General features: G+C 47.5%; 9 non-coding genes across 9 annotated transcripts; all 9 read right to left on the bottom strand.

Moving 5' to 3' along the window:
- Positions 1-291: 291 nt before the first annotated feature.
- LOC142681718 (U2 spliceosomal RNA) lies at positions 292-481 on the bottom strand. Its single transcript, XR_012853595.1, has one exon. It is a non-coding gene; the product is annotated as a U2 spliceosomal RNA (small nuclear RNA).
- A 1,115-nt stretch (positions 482-1,596) lies between these two features.
- On the bottom strand, positions 1,597-1,787 carry LOC142681660 (U2 spliceosomal RNA). The gene has a single exon (XR_012853544.1). It is a non-coding gene; the product is annotated as a U2 spliceosomal RNA (small nuclear RNA).
- Positions 1,788-2,915: 1,128 nt separating this feature from the next.
- LOC142681648 (U2 spliceosomal RNA) lies at positions 2,916-3,106 on the bottom strand. The gene has a single exon (XR_012853533.1). It is a non-coding gene; the product is annotated as a U2 spliceosomal RNA (small nuclear RNA).
- Positions 3,107-4,232: 1,126 nt separating this feature from the next.
- LOC142681636 (U2 spliceosomal RNA) lies at positions 4,233-4,423 on the bottom strand. Its single transcript, XR_012853522.1, has one exon. It is a non-coding gene; the product is annotated as a U2 spliceosomal RNA (small nuclear RNA).
- A 1,130-nt stretch (positions 4,424-5,553) lies between these two features.
- On the bottom strand, positions 5,554-5,744 carry LOC142681624 (U2 spliceosomal RNA). The gene has a single exon (XR_012853511.1). It is a non-coding gene; the product is annotated as a U2 spliceosomal RNA (small nuclear RNA).
- A 1,136-nt stretch (positions 5,745-6,880) lies between these two features.
- Positions 6,881-7,070, bottom strand: LOC142681716 (U2 spliceosomal RNA). Its single transcript, XR_012853594.1, has one exon. It is a non-coding gene; the product is annotated as a U2 spliceosomal RNA (small nuclear RNA).
- A 1,115-nt stretch (positions 7,071-8,185) lies between these two features.
- LOC142681611 (U2 spliceosomal RNA) lies at positions 8,186-8,376 on the bottom strand. The gene has a single exon (XR_012853499.1). It is a non-coding gene; the product is annotated as a U2 spliceosomal RNA (small nuclear RNA).
- Positions 8,377-9,507: 1,131 nt separating this feature from the next.
- On the bottom strand, positions 9,508-9,698 carry LOC142681599 (U2 spliceosomal RNA). Its single transcript, XR_012853488.1, has one exon. It is a non-coding gene; the product is annotated as a U2 spliceosomal RNA (small nuclear RNA).
- Positions 9,699-10,821: 1,123 nt separating this feature from the next.
- On the bottom strand, positions 10,822-11,012 carry LOC142681587 (U2 spliceosomal RNA). The gene has a single exon (XR_012853477.1). It is a non-coding gene; the product is annotated as a U2 spliceosomal RNA (small nuclear RNA).
- Positions 11,013-12,008: the final 996 nt, after the last annotated feature.

Below are 12,008 nucleotides of genomic sequence, written 5' to 3'. Positions count from 1 at the left end.
CTCTTTAACCTACCTAGGAGGGAGGGCGGAGAGAAGACAAGGAAGGTGAATGAGCTGTTCCAATGTGAAATGCCGGAAACACAGAAACACAGACGACACAAAACAAGAGGTGGCAATGTATTAATTAATTGCATTTAATAAATTAGCTCATTATCACACATGACTGTACAAATGCATTGTCCAACAGGTGTTGAAATAATGGGATTAAAAGGGGAGATCCCATCCGAAAGACAAAAACAATGGCAAACACAAAAAGCACTTTTGGAATCTGATTTTAGTAAACACATAAGGAAAGGGTGCACCGGTCCTGGAAATACTGCAATACCAGGTCAATGCGTGGAGTGGACAGAGCAAGCTCTATTTCCATCTCCCTGTTCTAAAAATCCATTTAATATATGGTCCCCAGATAGGGACGTATCAGATATTAAACTGATAAGAACAGATACTACACTTGATCTTAGCCAAAAGGCCGAGAAGCGATAACCCGAACGTGCCGCGCGTTTTGCTTCTTTTGCTTGCACCACAATGCAGTGCTGAAAGAGGAGGAATCGACATAAAAACGCCTTCCTGGCAACGCCCAAATGCCCTCCTGCCGTGCAAACACTGGCAGCAGCAGCAGCAGTAAGTGCATGCCCACTGCCACCCCTTCTCCTTTCACACCTTGTATCAGCTTTAATCCAGTCCAGTGCTGCCTGCTGAGCAGCACTGACCAACACTGCCTGGTCCCAGGCTTTTATCTCTGAGGCCCCATTATGATGTCAGAAAGCTGGCTCTGGCTCCTGAGGTCTCCACTATGACACGTGCAAAGTTCCGTCTGAACTTTATATAAGACGGTGCGGCTCAGTCAGTCACTCAGTGTTGCCTGAGAGGGCAACACTGCAACAGCCGGCCCCCAGGCTGTCTTTTTTTTGCACAGCTAGTTGCCTCCAGGAGGCCACAAGAGGGAGACAAGGGACTGCAAAATGGAAAATAGGCATCCACCAACTTTACAGACAACTTGTTCTCCTTGCTCCTACAACCTCCATCCTTGCACAGTTTGTTATTCTTCCAGGTAACATAGTAACAAATCCAAATTGCTGCTCTCTTTGTAGGCAAGCAAGGGTTTGTTGCAACTGCAATTCTTACCTCTTCTTGAAATGTAGGGACCACAGTACATTCCATCACATCCATCTAGTGTACACAGGTAGGTCCATTGTGACGGGCGGGCGGGCGGGCTGGCTGCTTTAATGGCTGTTTGCTGTTCCCCTACTCCACTCCACTATTTGACTATGGTGCTGCATCAATCAGTGGCTGGCTCAGGTGCAGCTCTTTAACCTACCTAGGAGGGAGGGCGGAGAGAAGACAAGGAAGGTGAATGAGCTGTTCCAATGTGAAATGCCGGAAACACAGAAACACAGACGACACAAAACAAGAGGTGGCAATGTATTAATTAATTGCATTTAATAAATTAGCTCATTATCACACATGACTGTACAAATGCATTGTCCAACAGGTGTTGAAATAATGGGATTAAAAGGGGAGATCCCATCCGAAAGACAAAAACAATGGCAAACACAAAAAGCACTTTTGGAATCTGATTTTAGCAAACACATAAGGAAAGGGTGCACCGGTCCTGGAAATACTGCAATACCAGGTCAATGCGTGGAGTGGACAGAGCAAGCTCTATTTCCATCTCCCTGTTCTAAAAATCCATTTAATATATGGTCCCCAGATAGGGGACGTATCAGATATTAAACTGATAAGAACAGATACTACACTTGATCTTAGCCAAAAGGCCGAGAAGCGATAACCCGAACGTGCCGCGCGTTTTGCTTCTTTTGCTTGCACCACAATGCAGTGCTGAAAGAGGAGGAATCGACATAAAAACGCCTTCCTGGCAACGCCCAAATGCCCTCCTGCCGTGCAAACACTGGCAGCAGCAGCAGCAGCAGCAGCAGTAAGTGCATGCCCACTGCCACCCCTTCTCCTTTCACACCTTGTATCAGCTTTAATCCAGTCCAGTGCTGCCTGCTGAGCAGCACTGACCAACACTGCCTGGGCCCAGGCTTTTATCTCTGAGGCCCCATTATGATGTCAGAAAGCTGGCTCTGGCTCCTGAGGTCTCCACTATGACACGTGCAAAGTTCCGTCTGAACTTTATATAAGACGGTGCGGCTCAGTCAGTCACTCAGTGTTGCCTGAGAGGGCAACACTGCAACAGCCGGCCCCCAGGCTGTCTTTTTTTTGCACAGCTAGTTGCCTCCAGGAGGCCACAAGAGGGAGACAAGGGACTGCAAAATGGAAAATAGGCATCCACCAACTTTACAGACAACTTGTTCTCCTTGCTCCTACAACCTCCATCCTTGCACAGTTTGTTATTCTTCCAGGTAACATAGTAACAAATCCAAATTGCTGCTCTCTTTGTAGGCAAGGAAGGGTTTGTTGCAACTGCAATTCTTACTTCTTCTTGAAATGTAGGGACCACAGTACATTCCATCACATCCATCTAGTGTACACAGGTAGGTCCATTGTGACGGGCGGGCGGGCGGGCTGGCTGGCTGCTTTAATGGCTGTTTGCTGTTCCCCTACTCCACTCCACTATTTGACTATGGTGCTGCATCAATCAGTGGCTGGCTCAGGTGCAGCTCTTTAACCTACCTAGGAGGGAGGGCGGAGAGAAGACAAGGAAGGTGAATGAGCTGTTCCAATGTGAAATGCCGGAAACACAGAAACACAGACGACACAAAACAAGAGGTGGCAATGTATTAATTAATTGCATTTAATAAATTAGCTCATTATCACACATGACTGTACAAATGCATTGTCCAACAGGTGTTGAAATAATGGGATTAAAAGGGGAGATCCCATCCGAAAGACAAAAACAATGGCAAACACAAAAAGCACTTTTGGAATCTGATTTTAGTAAACACATAAGGAAAGGGTGCACCGGTCCTGGAAATACTGCAATACCAGGTCAATGCGTGGAGTGGACAGAGCAAGCTCTATTTCCATCTCCCTGTTCTAAAAATCCATTTAATATATGGTCCCCAGATAGGGGACGTATCAGATATTAAACTGATAAGAACAGATACTACACTTGATCTTAGCCAAAAGGCCGAGAAGCGATAACCCGAACGTGCCGCGCGTTTTGCTTCTTTTGCTTGCACCACAATGCAGTGCTGAAAGAGGAGGAATCGACATAAAAACGCCTTCCTGGCAACGCCCAAATGCCCTCCTGCCGTGCAAACACTGGCAGCAGCAGCAGCAGCAGCAGCAGAGGCAGTAAGTGCATGCCCACTGCCACCCCTTCTCCTTTCACACCTTGTATCAGCTTTAATCCAGTCCAGTGCTGCCTGCTGAGCAGCACTGACCAACACTGCCTGGGCCCAGGCTTTTATCTCTGAGGCCCCATTATGATGTCAGAAAGCTGGCTCTGGCTCCTGAGGTCTCCACTATGACACGTGCAAAGTTCCGTCTGAACTTTATATAAGACGGTGCGGCTCAGTCAGTCACTCAGTGTTGCCTGAGAGGGCAACACTGCAACAGCCGGCCCCCAGGCTGTCTTTTTTTTGCACAGCTAGTTGCCTCCAGGAGGCCACAAGAGGGAGACAAGGGACTGCAAAATGGAAAATAGGCATCCACCAACTTTACAGACAACTTGTTCTCCTTGCTCCTACAACCTCCATCCTTGCACAGTTTGTTATTCTTCCAGGTAACATAGTAACAAATCCAAATTGCTGCTCTCTTTGTAGGCAAGCAAGGGTTTGTTGCAACTGCAATTCTTACTTCTTCTTGAAATGTAGGGACCTCAGTACATTCCATCACATCCATCTAGTGTACACAGGTAGGTCCATTGTGACGGGCGGGCGGGCTGGCTGCTTTAATGGCTGTTTGCTGTTCCCCTACTCCACTCCACTATTTGACTATGGTGCTGCATCAATCAGTGGCTGGCTCAGGTGCAGCTCTTTAACCTACCTAGGAGGGAGGGCGGAGAGAAGACAAGGAAGGTGAATGAGCTGTTCCAATGTGAAATGCCGGAAACACAGAAACACAGACGACACAAAACAAGAGGTGGCAATGTATTAATTAATTGCATTTAATAAATTAGCTCATTATCACACATGACTGTACAAATGCATTGTCCAACAGGTGTTGAAATAATGGGATTAAAAGGGGAGATCCCATCCGAAAGACAAAAACAATGGCAAACACAAAAAGCACTTTTGGAATCTGATTTTAGTAAACACATAAGGAAAGGGTGCACCGGTCCTGGAAATACTGCAATACCAGGTCAATGCGTGGAGTGGACAGAGCAAGCTCTATTTCCATCTCCCTGTTCTAAAAATCCATTTAATATATGGTCCCCAGATAGGGGACGTATCAGATATTAAACTGATAAGAACAGATACTACACTTGATCTTAGCCAAAAGGCCGAGAAGCGATAACCCGAACGTGCCGCGCGTTTTGCTTCTTTTGCTTGCACCACAATGCAGTGCTGAAAGAGGAGGAATCGACATAAAAACGCCTTCCTGGCAACGCCCAAATGCCCTCCTGCCGTGCAAACACTGGCAGCAGCAGCAGCAGCAGTAAGTGCATGCCCACTGCCACCCCTTCTCCTTTCACACCTTGTATCAGCTTTAATCCAGTCCAGTGCTGCCTGCTGAGCAGCACTGACCAACACTGCCTGGGCCCAGGCTTTTATCTCTGAGGCCCCATTATGATGTCAGAAAGCTGGCTCTGGCTCCTGAGGTCTCCACTATGACACGTGCAAAGTTCCGTCTGAACTTTATATAAGACGGTGCGGCTCAGTCAGTCACTCAGTGTTGCCTGAGAGGGCAACACTGCAACAGCCGGCCCCCAGGCTGTCTTTTTTTTGCACAGCTAGTTGCCTCCAGGAGGCCACAAGAGGGAGACAAGGGACTGCAAAATGGAAAATAGGCATCCACCAACTTTACAGACAACTTGTTCTCCTTGCTCCTACAACCTCCATCCTTGCACAGTTTGTTATTCTTCCAGGTAACATAGTAACAAATCCAAATTGCTGCTCTCTTTGTAGGCAAGGAAGGGTTTGTTGCAACTGCAATTCTTACTTCTTCTTGAAATGTAGGGACCACAGTACATTCCATCACATCCATCTAGTGTACACAGGTAGGTCCATTGTGACGGGCGGGCGGGCGGGCGGGCGGGCTGGCTGGCTGCTTTAATGGCTGTTTGCTGTTCCCCTACTCCACTCCACTATTTGACTATGGTGCTGCATCAACCAGTGGCTGGCTCAGGTGCAGCTCTTTAACCTACCTAGGAGGGAGGGCGGAGAGAAGACAAGGAAGGTGAATGAGCTGTTCCAATGTGAAATGCCGGAAACACAGAAACACAGACGACACAAAACAAGAGGTGGCAATGTATTAATTAATTGCATTTAATAAATTAGCTCATTATCACACATGACTGTACAAATGCATTGTCCAACAGGTGTTGAAATAATGGGATTAAAAGGGGAGATCCCATCCGAAAGACAAAAACAATGGCAAACACAAAAAGCACTTTTGGAATCTGATTTTAGTAAACACATAAGGAAAGGGTGCACCGGTCCTGGAAATACTGCAATACCAGGTCAATGCGTGGAGTGGACAGAGCAAGCTCTATTTCCATCTCCCTGTTCTAAAAATCCATTTAATATATGGTCCCCAGATAGGGGACGTATCAGATATTAAACTGATAAGAACAGATACTACACTTGATCTTAGCCAAAAGGCCGAGAAGCGATAACCCGAACGTGCCGCGCGTTTTGCTTCTTTTGCTTGCACCACATTTCAGTGCTGAAAGAGGAGGAATCGACATAAAAACGCCTTCCTGGCAACGCCCAAATGCCCTCCTGCCGTGCAAACACTGGCAGCAGCAGCAGCAGCAGCAGCAGCAAGTGCATGCCCACTGCCACCCCTTCTCCTTTCACACCTTGTATCAGCTTTAATCCAGTCCAGTGCTGCCTGCTGAGCAGCACTGACCAACACTGCCTGGGCCCAGGCTTTTATCTCTGAGGCCCCATTATGATGTCAGAAAGCTGGCTCTGGCTCCTGAGGTCTCCACTATGACACGTGCAAAGTTCCGTCTGAACTTTATATAAGACGGTGCGGCTCAGTCAGTCACTCAGTGTTGCCTGAGAGGGCAACACTGCAACAGCTGGCCCCCAGGCTGTCTTTTTTTTGCACAGCTAGTTGCCTCCAGGAGGCCACAAGAGGGAGACAAGGGACTGCAAAATGGAAAATAGGCATCCACCAACTTTACAGACAACTTGTTCTCCTTGCTCCTACAACCTCCATCCTTGCACAGTTTGTTATTCTTCCAGGTAACATAGTAACAAATCCAAATTGCTGCTCTCTTTGTAGGCAAGCAAGGGTTTGTTGCAACTGCAATTCTTACTTCTTCTTGAAATGTAGGGACCACAGTACATTCCATCACATCCATCTAGTGTACACAGGTAGGTCCATTGTGACGGGCGGGCGGGCGGGCGGGCTGGCTGGCTGGCTGCTTTAATGGCTGTTTGCTGTTCCCCTACTCCACTCCACTATTTGACTATGGTGCTGCATCAATCAGTGGCTGGCTCAGGTGCAGCTCTTTAACCTACCTAGGAGGGAGGGCGGAGAGAAGACAAGGAAGGTGAATGAGCTGTTCCAATGTGAAATGCCGGAAACACAGAAACACAGACGACACAAAACAAGAGGTGGCAATGTATTAATTAATTGCATTTAATAAATTAGCTCATTATCACACATGACTGTACAAATGCATTGTCCAACAGGTGTTGAAATAATGGGATTAAAAGGGGAGATCCCATCCGAAAGACAAAAACAATGGCAAACACAAAAAGCACTTTTGGAATCTGATTTTAGTAAACACATAAGGAAAGGGTGCACCGGTCCTGGAAATACTGCAATACCAGGTCAATGCGTGGAGTGGACAGAGCAAGCTCTATTTCCATCTCCCTGTTCTAAAAATCCATTTAATATATGGTCCCCAGATAGGGACGTATCAGATATTAAACTGATAAGAACAGATACTACACTTGATCTTAGCCAAAAGGCCGAGAAGCGATAACCCGAACGTGCCGCGCGTTTTGCTTCTTTTGCTTGCACCACAATGCAGTGCTGAAAGAGGAGGAATCGACATAAAAACGCCTTCCTGGCAACGCCCAAATGCCCTCCTGCCGTGCAAACACTGGCAGCAGCAGCAGCAGTAAGTGCATGCCCACTGCCACCCCTTCTCCTTTCACACCTTGTATCAGCTTTAATCCAGTCCAGTGCTGCCTGCTGAGCAGCACTGACCAACACTGCCTGGTCCCAGGCTTTTATCTCTGAGGCCCCATTATGATGTCAGAAAGCTGGCTCTGGCTCCTGAGGTCTCCACTATGACACGTGCAAAGTTCCGTCTGAACTTTATATAAGACGGTGCGGCTCAGTCAGTCACTCAGTGTTGCCTGAGAGGGCAACACTGCAACAGCCGGCCCCCAGGCTGTCTTTTTTTTGCACAGCTAGTTGCCTCCAGGAGGCCACAAGAGGGAGACAAGGGACTGCAAAATGGAAAATAGGCATCCACCAACTTTACAGACAACTTGTTCTCCTTGCTCCTACAACCTCCATCCTTGCACAGTTTGTTATTCTTCCAGGTAACATAGTAACAAATCCAAATTGCTGCTCTCTTTGTAGGCAAGCAAGGGTTTGTTGCAACTGCAATTCTTACCTCTTCTTGAAATGTAGGGACCACAGTACATTCCATCACATCCATCTAGTGTACACAGGTAGGTCCATTGTGACGGGCGGGCGGGCGGGCTGGCTGCTTTAATGGCTGTTTGCTGTTCCCCTACTCCACTCCACTATTTGACTATGGTGCTGCATCAATCAGTGGCTGGCTCAGGTGCAGCTCTTTAACCTACCTAGGAGGGAGGGCGGAGAGAAGACAAGGAAGGTGAATGAGCTGTTCCAATGTGAAATGCCGGGAACACAGAAACACAGACGACACAAAACAAGAGGTGGCAATGTATTAATTAATTGCATTTAATAAATTAGCTCATTATCACACATGACTGTACAAATGCATTGTCCAACAGGTGTTGAAATAATGGGATTAAAAGGGGAGATCCCATCCGAAAGACAAAAACAATGGCAAACACAAAAAGCACTTTTGGAATCTGATTTTAGCAAACACATAAGGAAAGGGTGCACCGGTCCTGGAAATACTGCAATACCAGGTCAATGCGTGGAGTGGACAGAGCAAGCTCTATTTCCATCTCCCTGTTCTAAAAATCCATTTAATATATGGTCCCCAGATAGGGGACGTATCAGATATTAAACTGATAAGAACAGATACTACACTTGATCTTAGCCAAAAGGCCGAGAAGCGATAACCCGAACGTGCCGCGCGTTTTGCTTCTTTTGCTTGCACCACAATGCAGTGCTGAAAGAGGAGGAATCGACATAAAAACGCCTTCCTGGCAACGCCCAAATGCCCTCCTGCCGTGCAAACACTGGCAGCAGCAGCAGCAGCAGCAGCAGCAGTAAGTGCATGCCCACTGCCACCCCTTCTCCTTTCACACCTTGTATCAGCTTTAATCCAGTCCAGTGCTGCCTGCTGAGCAGCACTGACCAACACTGCCTGGGCCCAGGCTTTTATCTCTGAGGCCCCATTATGATGTCAGAAAGCTGGCTCTGGCTCCTGAGGTCTCCACTATGACACGTGCAAAGTTCCGTCTGAACTTTATATAAGACGGTGCGGCTCAGTCAGTCACTCAGTGTTGCCTGAGAGGGCAACACTGCAACAGCCGGCCCCCAGGCTGTCTTTTTTTTGCACAGCTAGTTGCCTCCAGGAGGCCACAAGAGGGAGACAAGGGACTGCAAAATGGAAAATAGGCATCCACCAACTTTACAGACAACTTGTTCTCCTTGCTCCTACAACCTCCATCCTTGCACAGTTTGTTATTCTTCCAGGTAACATAGTAACAAATCCAAATTGCTGCTCTCTTTGTAGGCAAGGAAGGGTTTGTTGCAACTGCAATTCTTACTTCTTCTTGAAATGTAGGGACCACAGTACATTCCATCACATCCATCTAGTGTACACAGGTAGGTCCATTGTGACGGGCGGGCGGGCGGGCTGGCTGGCTGCTTTAATGGCTGTTTGCTGTTCCCCTACTCCACTCCACTATTTGACTATGGTGCTGCATCAATCAGTGGCTGGCTCAGGTGCAGCTCTTTAACCTACCTAGGAGGGAGGGCGGAGAGAAGACAAGGAAGGTGAATGAGCTGTTCCAATGTGAAATGCCGGAAACACAGAAACACAGACGACACAAAACAAGAGGTGGCAATGTATTAATTAATTGCATTTAATAAATTAGCTCATTATCACACATGACTGTACAAATGCATTGTCCAACAGGTGTTGAAATAATGGGATTAAAAGGGGAGATCCCATCCGAAAGACAAAAACAATGGCAAACACAAAAAGCACTTTTGGAATCTGATTTTAGTAAACACATAAGGAAAGGGTGCACCGGTCCTGGAAATACTGCAATACCAGGTCAATGCGTGGAGTGGACAGAGCAAGCTCTATTTCCATCTCCCTGTTCTAAAAATCCATTTAATATATGGTCCCCAGATAGGGGACGTATCAGATATTAAACTGATAAGAACAGATACTACACTTGATCTTAGCCAAAAGGCCGAGAAGCGATAACCCGAACGTGCCGCGCGTTTTGCTTCTTTTGCTTGCACCACAATGCAGTGCTGAAAGAGGAGGAATCGACATAAAAACGCCTTCCTGGCAACGCCCAAATGCCCTCCTGCCGTGCAAACACTGGCAGCAGCAGCAGCAGCAGCAGAGGCAGTAAGTGCATGCCCACTGCCACCCCTTCTCCTTTCACACCTTGTATCAGCTTTAATCCAGTCCAGTGCTGCCTGCTGAGCAGCACTGACCAACACTGCCTGGGCCCAGGCTTTTATCTCTGAGGCCCCATTATGATGTCAGAAAGCTGGCTCTGGCTCCTGAGGTCTCCACTATGACACGTGCAAAGTTCCGTCTGAACTTTATATAAGACGGTGCGGCTCAGTCAGTCACTCAGTGTTGCCTGAGAGGGCAACACTGCAACAGCCGGCCCCCAGGCTGTCTTTTTTTTGCACAGCTAGTTGCCTCCAGGAGGCCACAAGAGGGAGACAAGGGACTGCAAAATGGAAAATAGGCATCCACCAACTTTACAGACAACTTGTTCTCCTTGCTCCTACAACCTCCATCCTTGCACAGTTTGTTATTCTTCCAGGTAACATAGTAACAAATCCAAATTGCTGCTCTCTTTGTAGGCAAGCAAGGGTTTGTTGCAACTGCAATTCTTACTTCTTCTTGAAATGTAGGGACCTCAGTACATTCCATCACATCCATCTAGTGTACACAGGTAGGTCCATTGTGACGGGCGGGCGGGCTGGCTGCTTTAATGGCTGTTTGCTGTTCCCCTACTCCACTCCACTATTTGACTATGGTGCTGCATCAATCAGTGGCTGGCTCAGGTGCAGCTCTTTAACCTACCTAGGAGGGAGGGCGGAGAGAAGACAAGGAAGGTGAATGAGCTGTTCCAATGTGAAATGCCGGAAACACAGAAACACAGACGACACAAAACAAGAGGTGGCAATGTATTAATTAATTGCATTTAATAAATTAGCTCATTATCACACATGACTGTACAAATGCATTGTCCAACAGGTGTTGAAATAATGGGATTAAAAGGGGAGATCCCATCCGAAAGACAAAAACAATGGCAAACACAAAAAGCACTTTTGGAATCTGATTTTAGTAAACACATAAGGAAAGGGTGCACCGGTCCTGGAAATACTGCAATACCAGGTCAATGCGTGGAGTGGACAGAGCAAGCTCTATTTCCATCTCCCTGTTCTAAAAATCCATTTAATATATGGTCCCCAGATAGGGGACGTATCAGATATTAAACTGATAAGAACAGATACTACACTTGATCTTAGCCAAAAGGCCGAGAAGCGATAACCCGAACGTGCCGCGCGTTTTGCTTCTTTTGCTTGCACCACAATGCAGTGCTGAAAGAGGAGGAATCGACATAAAAACGCCTTCCTGGCAACGCCCAAATGCCCTCCTGCCGTGCAAACACTGGCAGCAGCAGCAGCAGCAGCAGCAGTAAGTGCATGCCCACTGCCACCCCTTCTCCTTTCACACCTTGTATCAGCTTTAATCCAGTCCAGTGCTGCCTGCTGAGCAGCACTGACCAACACTGCCTGGGCCCAGGCTTTTATCTCTGAGGCCCCATTATGATGTCAGAAAGCTGGCTCTGGCTCCTGAGGTCTCCACTATGACACGTGCAAAGTTCCGTCTGAACTTTATATAAGACGGTGCGGCTCAGTCAGTCACTCAGTGTTGCCTGAGAGGGCAACACTGCAACAGCCGGCCCCCAGGCTGTCTTTTTTTTGCACAGCTAGTTGCCTCCAGGAGGCCACAAGAGGGAGACAAGGGACTGCAAAATGGAAAATAGGCATCCACCAACTTTACAGACAACTTGTTCTCCTTGCTCCTACAACCTCCATCCTTGCACAGTTTGTTATTCTTCCAGGTAACATAGTAACAAATCCAAATTGCTGCTCTCTTTGTAGGCAAGGAAGGGTTTGTTGCAACTGCAATTCTTACTTCTTCTTGAAATGTAGGGACCACAGTACATTCCATCACATCCATCTAGTGTACACAGGTAGGTCCATTGTGACGGGCGGGCGGGCGGGCGGGCGGGCGGGCTGGCTGCTTTAATGGCTGTTTGCTGTTCCCCTACTCCACTCCACTATTTGACTATGGTGCTGCATCAATCAGTGGCTGGCTCAGGTGCAGCTCTTTAACCTACCTAGGAGGGAGGGCGGAGAGAAGACAAGGAAGGTGAATGAGCTGTTCCAATGTGAAATGCCGGAAACACAGAAACACAGACGACACAAAACAAGAGGTGGCAATGTATTAATTAATTGCATTTAATAAATTAGCTCAT

The sequence above is a fragment of the Rhinoderma darwinii genome, assembly GCF_050947455.1.
Source record: "Rhinoderma darwinii isolate aRhiDar2 chromosome 2 unlocalized genomic scaffold, aRhiDar2.hap1 SUPER_2_unloc_6, whole genome shotgun sequence".
In the NCBI taxonomy this organism is placed as follows: Eukaryota; Metazoa; Chordata; class Amphibia; order Anura; family Rhinodermatidae; genus Rhinoderma; species Rhinoderma darwinii.
This window is presented reverse-complemented; position numbering and strand designations above follow the sequence as displayed.